We start from the raw sequence: 14,422 nt of genomic DNA, 5'->3' as shown, positions 1-14,422 counted from the left end.
GTTGATGAAATATATTTCTTTATTTGAGTAATTATTTATACTAATATAGACACACAATTATTTATACCGGTGCGCACGCGCACGCACCAGCATTTTTAACCAGGCTTCACCTGTGTACAGGTTGTCATGTATATTGCACACATCTCTTCCTCCCCATATCTCTGTCCATCTCTTCTTCCCTCTCTCACTGCACACCGATGCCCATCCACTCACATACTGCCTGGAACTCCTGTCAATACTACCCGCACAACATGCTGGTTCTGCAGGACAGTCGAGATGCCAGATGTTGTCAAACTTTTTCACCCCCATCCCTACCAAACACACCAACAAGAAAGTGAGTTAATATTGCATTGTCATCCAGTTCTGAGCTATGTTTGAAATTTCAAGTCTCTACCTCACCAGGAAGTTATGTTTCATATCTGATGCAAAATTTGCAACACACAGACAGACAGACAGACATGAAAGTATCCTCATAGATATATGTTAAAAACAGTAATGTTTTAGGTGAGAACAACAAATTTGATACCTGCATCTTGTTAAAGAGTTATAACAACACACTGTTCACTATTTTTTGAGGCCACAGTGATTATTTGTCAAAGTGGTAACAGATTAAACAACAACTTTAGCATTTCAAAAAGTATCTAAAGTTAATTAGATTTGTGGGATTTGAGGAACTGATGCTGCATTGAGTCAATGACGGCTAGCTGTTTAAAATTCCCTTCTCCCCTATTCAACTGGCGCAACTCCAAGGCTCCATTGACATGTCACATAGATTCTGACTCAGGAAAAATCGCTCCATGACCAGAACTACATTTTACTCTTCCAATGCTGCAAAGTGCTGCATGAAATAAAAATACTGACAGTATTTTTGACTATAGATGTGACATCAAGATATGTTACTCCAAAACAAATAAAATGATGATATAATGGAATACCTACTGTTACCTAACATTACACACTTAGACTTTTAGGGCAAGGTAATTAATTTAGTTGACCATTTTCACAGGAAAAAAATTAACACAAAATAGTTTAAGGTAATAATTTGCTATCACTTGCACCAGCATGAGTTAACAGTAAACAAAAACAAAGGATTCCTCATTATGTAACTTTATCCGTAACACATCTGACACAACACACCCCATAAAACAGCTGAAAACAAAGGCTGTCTGGTTGCAAGCTTGTAATTAAGCTTTTCTGGACCTCAAGTCAACCCTCAAACTGGCACCATGTTTATCATCATGTACACCTGAAATGATGTTAATTGCACTCATATATACTACGGATCCTGGCACTGATTTAACGAAAAGACAATATGGTAACCAAGCAATCAGCATCCTATATCCTACATCAAGAGGAGGGTCACCATTGAGCAACAAAACTACTCTCATATTTACAAGTATGTAGATCATGATGACAATTTACATGTTTAAAAATTTCTACATTTATTGGTTTGCTGCAAAGTTCAGTTTGGTCACCAATCACACACTCCTTATAGTGCTTTTTGGGTCCAAGGATATATTATCAGGAAGAAATGCTTAATGACTGGAGTTTGTTTGCAACAGGTTCAGGGGGTATGCTTGAATTCCCGTATTATGGATAAAGTGGCATAGTAATGAATACTTTCTCATTTTATCCCATATTAACTAATTCTGGTGCAAGTGACAGCAAATTATTGTGCTGAATTATTTCATGTTTGCAAATTATTTTCTGTAGTACATGTGATCAACCATGTGCCCGAGCATCCATCACTATACAGTAGTACACCAGCTGAAAATGCAACACACAAATGCCAATGCACTTTCTAGGCTCCAAATAGGACCAGATCCAACTACTGACTCACCAGAAGTGTTCTACTTCCGCCTGGATAAGGAGAGAACCAAGTCAGTCCAAGTTTTCAGTATAATGCAGTACATTTCATTACGCACTCTTATAGGTGTGAATCAGCATTTCCAGCATGGTTAGCTTGAACGGTTCACTGATCCACCTTATGCCATTACTGCTCCCAGGACCACTGTCTCACAAGTCATTTTATTACTGTGCACAAAGGGCAAAGAGCAGCAAATGGTGATTCCACTCCCGTCATGTTCTCACGTGAACCACTGAGGGGAGTTTATCTACTTGTCTTACTGGTCAGCCACAACAGTGTAACATCGCATTGAAAGGTGACCTGCTCCTGCCAAGACTCAGCAAGGAAATGAGCCAAAATATTATGACCATCTGCTTAATAGCTTGTTGGTCCCTCTTTGGAATGAAATACATCACTGATTCTGCATACCAGGGATCCAACAGTTTGCTGGTAGGTTTGAGGAGGTGCAGGGCATTAGATGTCTATGCACAGGTCATGTAATTCATGTAAATAATGGGCTGCTGCTTTGCATATGCAGTGATGACATCCAGTGGAGACCCAGATGGGTTCAGTAAGATTTACATCAAGCGAATTCGGTCACCAGGACATCAACATGAGCTCACTATAATGCTCCTAAAACCACTGTAGCACCATTCTGGCTCCAAGACATGGACAATTATATTGCCAAAAGATGACATCACCGTCAGGGAATACATCAAGCATGAAGTGATGCATGTGGTTTGCAGCTGTCAGTGTGTCTTCAATTACTACCAAAGGCCCCGTGCAAGTGCAGCAGCATGTCTCCCATAGCATAATACTACTACCACAAACCCGCACCCGCGTCTAGCTGCACATTTGAAGCCACTGTTCACCTTGATGACAGCCTTTGTGGAGATGACCATCACCTAGTGTAGCAAAAATGTGATTCACCCGTAGAGCTGACTTGTTTCCAATGATCCACAACTGAATCCGGATGGTCCCATGCCCACTGCGATCTCAACTGATGACGTCGTTGGGTCAACATGTGAAAACGTTTGGGTGGTATGCTACAGAGCTCCATGTTCGACAATGTATGGCACAGTATGCTGCGAAAGACTTTTATGTGCACCAACATTGTGTCCTGTCATCAGAGATGCCACAGATCACCCTCTATCTTACTTTACAGAGCAAACAAGTCTCCTAACCCCAAGTCCTGTGAAGAGTTGTGGACATCCAACCATTCAGCACCTAGTGGTAGTTTCACTGTCCTTCTACCTCTTTCCATACATGCTCACAATAGTAGCATGTGATCATTCGACCAGCTTCACCAGTTTCAAGATACTCATTCATAGGCTCTTCATAACAACAACAATAATAATAATAATAATAATAATAATAATAATAATAATAATATTAATAATAATAATCTGCCCTTTGTCAAAGTCGCTTATCTCAACGGATTTCCCCATTTGCAACCCATATCTTCCCTAGGGTGATTCCCTGTCCATGTCTGCTCCACTTACATACTTTTGCTATTGCTTCATGTGCCCGCAATGCCACCAGACGGTATCCAATATCACAGTGGGCAGTGGTCAAAATGTTTTGGCTTATCAGTGCATGTGTTGTACCCATGGCCCATTTCAACTGAACCTTGACAGGGCCATTTGCTCAATTCATGTGGCTAACAGTCATTAATGTGTTTCTTAGATTTCCTTTTGGGATGCTAATGAACAGCAACATCACTAAATCTAAAGTAATAACTCTGTCGAAAGCATGGTTTCTGATAATTGTTTTCAATTTACAGCTCAAACTTCAGAAATTATCAATGCCCAAAATAGTATTATCCATTTTCTAACATTCCCATATCATTCTCAATTGTACACAGCTAACACATACATTTAAGGGGCATACATGAAAGAACTGAACCAAAGATCCACAGAAGAGGCTTTAACCATCTCCCTTTGCACTTACAGGTCTATTCCAATTGGCAGAAAGATACTAGCAAAGCTGGTGCATGGATGAAAGCCCTGCACCTTCCAGCATGTACTGCAGCCATTATCACAAGCAGCAATGCAGAACTTATTTTGGAATCATTTTTCTCAAACTGGACACTTACAGCCAGTGACACAGTTGGCTGCAGGCCACAGACACAGGAATGCACAGGCACTGTCTAAAATCAGCTAGGCTATAGCAGCTCTCAGTTGCCATGACCATTTCTGCCATGCATGTTTTATTAAAGATTAGTTGCCACAGCTACAACTTCCTGGCGACTGAATTCAGCAGCATGCCAGTCCTGGGATGGAGGTCAACATACCCTCCACCAACTACTCTGTGCAGAGGATAACCATAAAATGGAGTTGTAACTGCTTGGAGCACTCTACCAGGCTCCTACCCACATAAGCTATCACAAATTGGGCCATTTCAACCCATATGTGTCCAACATATCCAGTTTGGGGAGACAGGATGAATGCCATATTACCCAAATACAGTGCAGGCATGTTTATCAATGGTTATCCCAATGGAGTCATTTCTCTTGCCTTCAATCAGTCCAGATGAACACTTCTCATTCACCATTTGGACCACCTTGTTAAGAGATGTTGACAATCCAACTTTGGACCTCTGAGTGAGCCACAGGTCAGAAAATTCTAACTAAATTTTTTCATTCTCTTTTATGTTACAAGAAACAGTGTTTATATAAACACAGTAAGGGGTACGTTGTTAACCTACAACATTCTAAAAGTTAATCATGTCTGTTAAACAGTAATTAGGTTGACAATCTGCAACATCTCAGTGCAGTAACATTATTTCAATTCATATTTAGAACTAGAAATTTGTTTCCATATACCCTGTATCCAATCCAATTCCCTCATTATGCACAATAAACAGAAGCTTCAGATATGCCAGCATGGAGCAATAAATCATAAGGCACAGAATTGCAGCTTAACATGACAGACATACAGAACACACCATTCTCTGTCTCCTCCTAACACTTATTTGTTTAGGAACCTGAGGATGTTGTGTGATATGAGGTTTCTTAAAATGATAGGCGCAGAACCTACACAGATTTTTAACACTTATATACCAGTAATGCAGTTAGGTATAATATATGAAGAGAATATTTAAAATCAGCATACAAAACTATATTTTCTCATACTCCCCCCCCCCCCCCCTTTCATTACTAGTTTCCACTAATGGCTTGCTGTGAGAAGACTGCAACAGAAGTAGAAAAATAAATTGTCGTCCACAAAGAAGTAGTGGACTTTATATCATTTATTGCTGTAGAAAAGACATTTATACTTTAGAAAATAGAACTTACAAGGACACTACTACCATCTTCATACCAGCTGGACAGAATATTCTCAACTAGAAATGTGATCTTTGAAGACAAAGGGCCCAATGAATATCAGAGTGTCTCATTTGTATAGCTTAGAAAGGATACTCTGCTGTCAAGTAACATCACAAACTTCCAGATGATCAAAAGATATACTTGTAGGAGAGCCCACACAGGAAAGCCTTCTGCAGGCACATTAGCAAAAGAGATGTGATATCACCTGAAATCACACCCAATGCATCAAAAGAGCATCTTTAATCTAAAATATAGACCAGATAGCAGTTGAAAATTCACTTTCTTGCTCACACGGCCAATGAGTTTGGAGTATGTGAGTGGTAACCATGGGATCCCAAGCTGAGTGTGACACTGCTTCCCTTGTATCAGGCTCCAATACCCTATCCTATCACCCTCCCTTGGCCAACTCCCACTTTTTTTTTTAACCCAAGTGATATTAGGGTTCAAGGCTTGAGGGTGCTGATCAGCTTCTAGTCTTCTACACAATTTCATAACATCAGCCATGTGTAATCAACAATCAGCTTTCTGCATAACATTATGAATTATAATTTGAGCATTTATCCTCACCCAAGGGTGACACCTTACACAGCCAACCACTGAAGATCTTTTGAAGATGAAGGCAGCCTTTCAATTTCGGTTGGCTGCCATTCAGAAGATTATGGTGGAGTGAATCGGCCCAGTCACAGCCCACGTAATTGTTTCCAGAAACAATTTTCACAGTGCAGCAAAGTGAGTGTTGCTTTGAAACTTCAGGGCAGATTAAAACTGTATGATGGACTGGGACTCAAACATAGAATGAAAATTCATTCTGGATACATATACTATCTAGAGATGATAACTAGTGCATAAGTGGGGCAACCAAAATTGTCAAAGATTGACAGAAATCACAATATATTCTCAAAACCAACATGCTCTAAAAGGAAACCCAACAAATTAAAAACCTGGAAACGTTCTGACTTCAGAAAGAGTGGATGTTAGCTGCACCACATATGCATAGATAAATTCCACCACTGGATTACACATTTGAGCATTCTTTAGAAAACTTTTAGCAGATATCTACAAAAATATGAACTCTCAAAATTAATGTGGAGAGATAAAGCAGGGAAGTTCATCAATAGTAATCAAGAAACAAAGAGGTTCTCACAGATGCATTCAACAAACTTTTAAACTATTATGAACCTTTACTCCTACATTATTTATCCTTATATAACTGTATTCAAGAGAAATTAAAGTTCACCTTAACTTTGCATATGACTGAGAAATTACACTAGGCCTAAGTGAAAATACTTGGTGTAAAAACTGAACAAGTTAGGGCTCACCTGACTGATAACGGCAAGAAGATCAAAATGAGGTAAGAGATAAGTTATAAAAGAAACTATGAGATGAGAGAAGACTGAGGAGCTGACCTAATGGAAGCTGAGAAAACACAAAGAAAACTTGCAAAAGCATGATAAGTATGTAGCTGAGGTCTGTAATGCATGGAGAAGTCAAGAGAAGGTATTTAGCCAACAGGTCAAGTCAACTGCCTGATGAGGATGATGAAGTGAATTAATAACTGACTACAAGAAGTAATCTCAAGGTCAGAAGGTGTAGTATTTTAAGGAGGCCACTACAGCACATACAAACCATCCCTTGAATTACATTTTTGTATAGTAAGATACATAAACATAACCTAGAATGAAAGAAGTTGCTTCAAGGTAAAACCCACACTATTTCGTCTTACAGCATTGGTCTTCAGATGCGATATTCATAATTAATGTCTGTTGTACATTCAAAACACACACACACACACACACACACACACACACACACACACACACACAAAAAAAAAAAAAAAAAAAAAAAAATTAATGCTACATTCATGGGATAGGCATAATACATACTTCCACATTTTAAATTATTAATCTACAACTTTAGTTCCAGTTAAAATAGAACAGACAGAAATTTCAACCTCTGCCCAACAAAGGTTAAGTAAAGACAGTGACAATTACTTTTGAATAATTCAATATGGCTAAAAAGTGCCCAGCTGTAACTTTAAATGAGGAAGAAAGTACAATGAATACAAAGATAAACAGTGGGGACTTGTTTCAATTCACAGAATTTTGGTAGATGTTATCCTATTTAACTGAATTCATGACTTGTAAATGTATTTAACCAATAATGTCAGCACACTTGTGATCTCAAAAAAACATCCCAGACCCAGAATACAAAATGATAAGCACAGAGACTTAACTTAAAATAAGTAAATAATAATCTGGTTTATGATGGACTGAAGAGTGACCAGCATTTCTTTAAACATTAAATTAAATGATAGGCAAGTTTTTAAACAAGTCCCTATAAAGTGGATGGGGCTTTAGGAAATTAATATTTGACCATATTAGATGATTACACTTAACATGAGATACTTCTTACACTGAATTTCCACAAAACCTGTCAATCAATTTATTTCTGTAACTATATCTTACAAATAGTATTGTACGGTAACTGTGGCAATATTCAACTTTTAACTCTGTCATTTGAATTAAAGTATTCATATTTTATTAACATCAAATCATTCACATTTACTGTCTGAATGGATGTTGTCCTCTACAAAATTGGAACCTCTCAGTTTTTGTCTAGTGTTAACGTTGCGTTAGGGGACCCTCAAAAAAATCACAAAGTTAATTTGTTTTACAAATTATAAGGTATGTTTTGTTATGACATACGGCCCAACTCAATGGTGTGTCTACTGTTGTTGCTGCTATTGTTCATGACAGTGTCCTTACTCTTACTTATAATTACGTTCCATATCTGCAAAAAAACATTCGTGGTGACCGTCTTACACGCGCCGTAGATATTATTTTTGTATTTTGCCACATCCAACGGTTTGCGTAACTACATACACTGGCATGAGTTGTATGAGTCAACATTCACACGTTAAGTACACGAAGTAAGCGCAGCTTACACGATGGATAAGAATAGCTTCAAACAGAATGCACATCTCAGTTAGATATCCAATGCTACTTGTGTACTTTTTCATACAGAAATCTAAACTTCAGCGTTGAGAGAACGCCGTTTCCCGTAACCAACACCTTTGTTTGAGTGAAAACTTACCTTTATAAATTAAGAATTGGGGTGCATTTACATTTGAACAGAAGCCGCTACAGCCGAGTGCGTAAATCACAACGTTAATAAGATCATAGTTCACTTAAAAACTAATTGCACGACAACAACCACAACCGATACGACTAGAAACAGCAGACGTAAACACTTAAAATTTGTACGCGCCATTAGTTTGACTAGCGCTTCTAGCGGGAAAGGTAGAAACTTATACAAGAGCGCCGCTTTCGAATAAGTCGCAAGGTTTCCGCAAGATATTTCTGCCAGGTTTCTTTAAACTGTGTGTTTTAATCATTATCATTCCATGTATGCAACGATTCGTATTTCTTCTATTTTTGTTACTCTGTCCTTGTTATTAAACTTCTACTTTCAGTGTTTACAAATGCACAGTAGCATTTAAACCTGAAACCACGACAATCCGAAGCAAACAGCGACGATGGAGAATCAAAGCCATCAAATTTTATAATAAGCAGTACATGGCTTTAACAGTTATCTAAAGGGCGAAGAGGAAAGATTAAACCCAAAGATGTCATTAAACGTATAGTGAGCACTAGTGGATAATCAGATGATGAAAAGAAAGCTTTGTTTGGTTGTTTATTTTTACTGATAGAGACAAGAAAAAGAAGAAAATTACAGCTAGCGTCTTCACATATCCCATTCCCGTCGCAAAATAATGAACAAGACCGTCCCAATCGAGCCGTCAACAGCATTTTATGATTTCGTCCCATACGACGGTACGGAGAGATCTAAGAAACAATTACCCCACTATAAATTCACAATGATTCTCTTTTTGCTATCACCATGTATCAGGGAAATACATTTCACATCGAGATCTGCAGCACAACATCGGCGTAAGTGCCCCGCGTTTAACACATATCTTTGTTAGATTGCTAGAGCGATTATTCCACCTGAATGACAAACTATAATTGTTTCTTCGCTTACAAGGTAGTAGCAAATTCTAAAAAGTTTTTCAGAGATCTGTGTAAATCTTAATATAAAACCATTATTATAAATAATAGTTGCAAAAGCAAAGAAATAAGTTGACACACTGAATACATCTGATATATCCCACTGGCCTCAAATAGAAGGTAGTTTCCGGTATGCATCTGAGAGACCTACATATCTACAATATAAGTAATGTTTTATTTGTTATCTCGTTCTCTTAAGATGCACAAATTTTCTCAGCACTTGATAAAACTATAATATGTGCTGCTGTACCTCGTACTTACACGCGCACTCCAAGAAGACTCTCGGCTAGTTGACTGGTACTGAATATTTTAAGTTCGCGGCCTGTTTTAGCTGGCAGATAAAACAATTTGCAAAGCTTCTGACATATTAATAAATAAGATGATTTGAAATTCATTCATGGAACATTTCTGTGACCGTTAACTCCGAGTATTTTTGTGGACATAATCGCCCTAAATATGTTTTCTGCTGGATAACGTTAGGAGCGTCCGCCCCCGGAAGCTGAGTGGTCTCTATGTTCGCTCACATTCATGTCTGCTGCGCCGTTCTCCTACAAGCCTCACGAGTTTGCTTCTGATGGCGCAACGACCTGCTTCGCCGAGAGCGCCGGTGCCGCTACAGGACATCCCAGGGCCCCTCTTTTATATAGAACGTTTCTATTTAGAACAAAGTTATTACAGTGTAGCGCTCACGACACCACGAATGGCCACAACTCGACGCCTATATCACGACATGCTGCAACGCCGCCCCCTAAATGTGGTCGAACTAAAATATCCTGATGTACGGTGTCGCGTGGTGTGGAAGACTGTACTGCGTGATTCCGGTGTTGTTTCCCAATGGTACGTAGTCGTTAACGGGAAGCTGGCGACGCAATAACGTCTCTACAATATCCACATGGCAGAATCTCCCAATTGTGTGGGTTGTAATACAGTAGATTCTGACGAGCACCGCCTCAGCTGTGGCGAGGCGGAGCCGGTTTGGCACCTAGTGCGGCAGATGCTGGCATATCTCTTGCGAGTTACGCCGGAGCATATATCTGCATGCACGTTATTGTTTCCGGATGAGACATTTTACCCCAAGACTCGGACCAACTCCGTCACCTGGATACGTGGACATGCGGTCCATTACCTCTATCGTGACGGACACAAGAATTTACTTGACTTCTGGGTCTATTTGCAAAAAAGACATCATGCTATAGCCGGGCATACCAGATATCGACGATGCTTCGCAAACTACCTATTGAGTGCCTTTCACAGCCCGCCGTGTAGTTGGAATGTTCCAGGCAGTGGTAGATGAGGTCAGAACGAAGTGCAAACGATCATACATTGAGCTATCTTTATCAGTGGGCGCAGTCGCTGGAAAGCCTGACTATGAAGTGGTGGCTTTACTTTCATATTATTTATGTTTACTATCTTAGATGGTGTCTTCATTCTGTTTTAGTTTTCCAGGCTTGACTCTCTATGACTCTTCGCACATTGATATCTATATAACGAAAAATAAAAAAAACTTCCGCTCCCTACTAGAAATACCCTTCCCTTCATGGTGTTTTTGTGGGTTGTCGCACACACGTTAGTCCCGTATAGTATAGTTTCTTCACATTTTAGATGGGGGATGGTTACGTATAGCTTAGTTAGGAAGGCAACGCCAGAAGAGGTAAGAGTTCATTTTTGTTTGGCAGGGACACAAGTAGTGGTGCCCTGTAGGTATGGCTATGATTTTGCTTTATTTCTTTTTGTTAGGTACCCCACAAAAAAGTCCTAGCTGTTGCACATTTACAAAAAAAAAAAATGGTCAGCGTGTTGGAATGTTAAGCACGGGGGCGCGGGTTCGATTCCCGGCTGGGGTGGGAGATTTTCTCCCCTCAGGGACTGGGTGTAAAAATAAAAAAAAAGAGAGAGAGAGAGAGAGAGAGAGAACGAAAAAAAAGGGGTCAGCACGAGAGAATGTCAATTCTAAGGGCCCGCGTTCGATTCCCGACTGGGTCGGAGATTTTCTCCGCTCAGAGACTGGGTGTTGTGTTCTCCTAATCATCATCATTTCATCCCCATCGACGCGCAAGTCGCCGAAGTGGCGTCAAATCGAAAGACTTGCACCCGGAGAACGGTCTACCCGGCGGGAGACCCTAGTCACACGACACTTACATTTAACGTTGGGAGCGACCAAAAAGAACACAACACCAGTCGAAATCATTTGATTTCTATCGATTTAGCTTCTTAGATAAGCAATCTCAACGAGAATCTTCCGTGTGCGTGTTTTAGTGCGCCCCAGTCATGGAAGATAATAGACAAATAGATAAGTCGGCATCGATGCAGTGTAAGCTAATGAAAAAGATCAGAGGCACCAGCAATAATTATGTTACCAAACTCTGACTAAACAAACCTCATCCACAACATGTATCCGTCTGCGACGCATTCCTTTAAGTTGGAATGTGCTACGTTAGTGCTTTACTATTAAGTGCATCTATCTCAGACTAAAAATGTGTTACCGCATAGTTCCAACTCCAGTAGGTCCTACACTTTCTTATTTTTCAATCATCTAAAACGACTTGTACTCTATCAAGTCCTGTTGTTCGTGAAGTAGGCCACATTGTTCCGGGGATCGCATTCTGCATCAAGCTATACTTCTCTCAACATGATTCACGGAACTTCACGTCAAAATATTTAAGAATATGGCAGCAATCATTCAAACTGTCGGCGGAACGGAGCAATATGAAACTTCAGCGTCTTGAGTGATGTGGAAAAAAGTTTACGTGATATTTTTCTTACCACTATTCTCCCAATAAAGATACACACCGGGGAAGAAACGCATAAGTATAAACAAATAACAACGTAAATAGACGACCTATGAAGTTTTTATTAAATGAAATTGGTTCATCTGTAAAACAGTCAGTTCCACCGAGAGAAAAAGTATACTACTTGGCTGTTGGAAAGATAAACGAGACACAATAACAAATTGGTTGTAGATATACAGGGCACCCCAGGAGAAATGGTCGAAATTCAGGGATATAACAGGAACGATCATTCCCAAGCGAACAAATTTCGGAAACATGGGCTCTAAAACGCGTACCTTAAGAGGATGAGCAAAGAGGTACGACCACTTCAACATGTTCGCTGCTTCTACTGAACAAGTGCTCATGGCTATCAAGGTATCCACTTTAGAGCCTATGTTTACTGGACATTTTTTTCTTGTTTTCATCCATACTATCACCTCTCAAAATATGGAAAGCAAACAGCTTGCAGTAGAAGAGATTTGTTCCCCAGTAGCGAAGATGATGTGTTCATAGTTCTTAAGGTATGCATTTTAGAACCCGTGTTTACTAGCCTTTTTTGCTTCAAATGATCGTTCCAGTCATATCCCTGAATGTTGACCATTTCTCCTAGGACACTCTGTATATTATCTTCTATGTATTACCATTCTGTCTATATGAATACATCTTCCCGAGAAGTAACTCGGGTTTCAAATGTCTGTATGACGTTTATCCTAATCGTTCAGTTCTCGGTAGTGTGTAAAATTCACGGTATGCTCTTTGTCAATGTCATCCACTATGAATTTTACATATCTCATTAATAATTTCAGTTATCATTACCACTCTCAATTTTTGTGAAACGAACAGATGCTAATAACGTTACACTACTTCTGCACACACATGTGATTTTTCAGTCGGAAAGGCGACTAATCGCTGTCGCCAAAGTACATCCAGTGTGGAGCACAGTGGCGAGAAAAATGCAGAACATTCTTTTAATTTTATGGGAGATTAAGAATTAACATTATCACTACATATCCTATTGCTTAATTCCCTGAGAAGTGAAACAAAGAAAATGCTTGTTTATACTTATATATGTATACCACGTTGTGTTTGTCGATTGGTTGGAATGCACTCCTACAATTCGGCTTACAAATGGGACAGCAATTACAAATTACAGGACACTGTCATCGTTATGATTTTCGTCTGTTTTTGTTACCTATAATCGATAATAAATATTATTATTCTTGAAATCATTATTATTACCCATTCTGAACGGAGTGCCATTAAATTGTCTTGAATGTGCAGTATCCTGGAGGGGCTAAATGCATTATTGACAATTTTTCAAATTTTTATAATGATTTTTTACGCATTTGTTGGGACGAATACAGAAAAAATAGTGAAAAATGCCATCACCCTTTGTTTACCCACAATCACACACCGAATTTCTACTTTTAAGCTGTTTTTAACATAATTACGAACTATAACCTTACAGTAAAATCTAAATAATAATTTTAAAATTTAACATTTTTAGCCTGTTAAGTTAACTTGCAAATGTAATCAGTCCAAATTTAGGTTCCCACCATGAGACGGTCTTTCTTGTGTTAAACAAACTACACTGTAAAACTGGTTCACACTAGATTTGCTGCCAGTATTCTGTCTGTGTCAGTAGTCTAGAGTTGTGGCAATTCGTGAATGAGTCGTTCATTTGAACGACTCTAAATAAAGAATCGTAAGAATCGAATCGTGATACGGACGAATCGTCGTTCAAAAGAATCGTAAGAACGATTGCGTGTTTCCAAGTCGTGACGATTCCAAGTTCCAACGATTCATCGATTATTCGATTTTTAGTTCGCTATGCTTCGAAGGTAACTTCCGATCATGCCGAGTCGTGCCGAATAATTACGACCGCCAGATGCTTCTGCCACTACTATTTATGTGAGAAGACGACATACTTCCGAAGTGTGGGATACACACGTATACAGCGACATTACTTCACTACTAATTTGCCCCCCTTGAACCATGGACCTTGCCGTTGGTGGGGAGGCTTGCGTGCCTCAGCGATACAGATGGCCGTACCGTAGGTGCAACCACAACGGAGGGGTGTCTGTTGAGAGGCCAGACAAACATGTGGTTCCTGAAGAGGGGCAGCAGCTTTCAAACATGTGGTTCCTGAAGAGGGGCAGCAGCTTTTTCAGTAGTTGCAGGGGCAACAGTCTGGATGATTGACTGATCTGGCCTTGTAACATTAACCAAAACGGCCTTGCTGTGCTGGTACTGCGAACGGCTGAAAGCAAGGGGAAACTACAGCCGTAATTTTTCCCGAGGAAATGCAGCTTTACTGTATGATTAAATGATAATGGCGTCCTCTTGGGTAAAATATTCCGGAGGTAAAATAGTCCCCCATTCGGATCTCCGGGCGGGGACTACTCAAGAGGACGTC

At 39.6% G+C, this 14,422-nt stretch overlaps 1 protein-coding gene across 1 annotated transcript in view; it reads right to left on the bottom strand.

Moving 5' to 3' along the window:
• The window catches only part of LOC124721826 (endoribonuclease Dcr-1-like), a 293,757-nt gene extending 285,366 nt beyond the window's left edge, over positions 1-8,391 (bottom strand). The window contains exon 1 of the mRNA XM_047246948.1: positions 8,265-8,391. The gene's annotated coding sequence lies outside the window, so the exon portion shown is untranslated. The remainder of the gene's footprint in view (positions 1-8,264) is intronic.
• Positions 8,392-14,422: the final 6,031 nt, after the last annotated feature.

Source organism: Schistocerca piceifrons, chromosome X (assembly GCF_021461385.2).
Source record: "Schistocerca piceifrons isolate TAMUIC-IGC-003096 chromosome X, iqSchPice1.1, whole genome shotgun sequence".
In the NCBI taxonomy this organism is placed as follows: Eukaryota; Metazoa; Arthropoda; class Insecta; order Orthoptera; family Acrididae; genus Schistocerca; species Schistocerca piceifrons.
The sequence above is the reverse complement of the archived record's forward strand: the minus strand, read 5'-3'. Positions and strand labels throughout refer to the sequence as shown.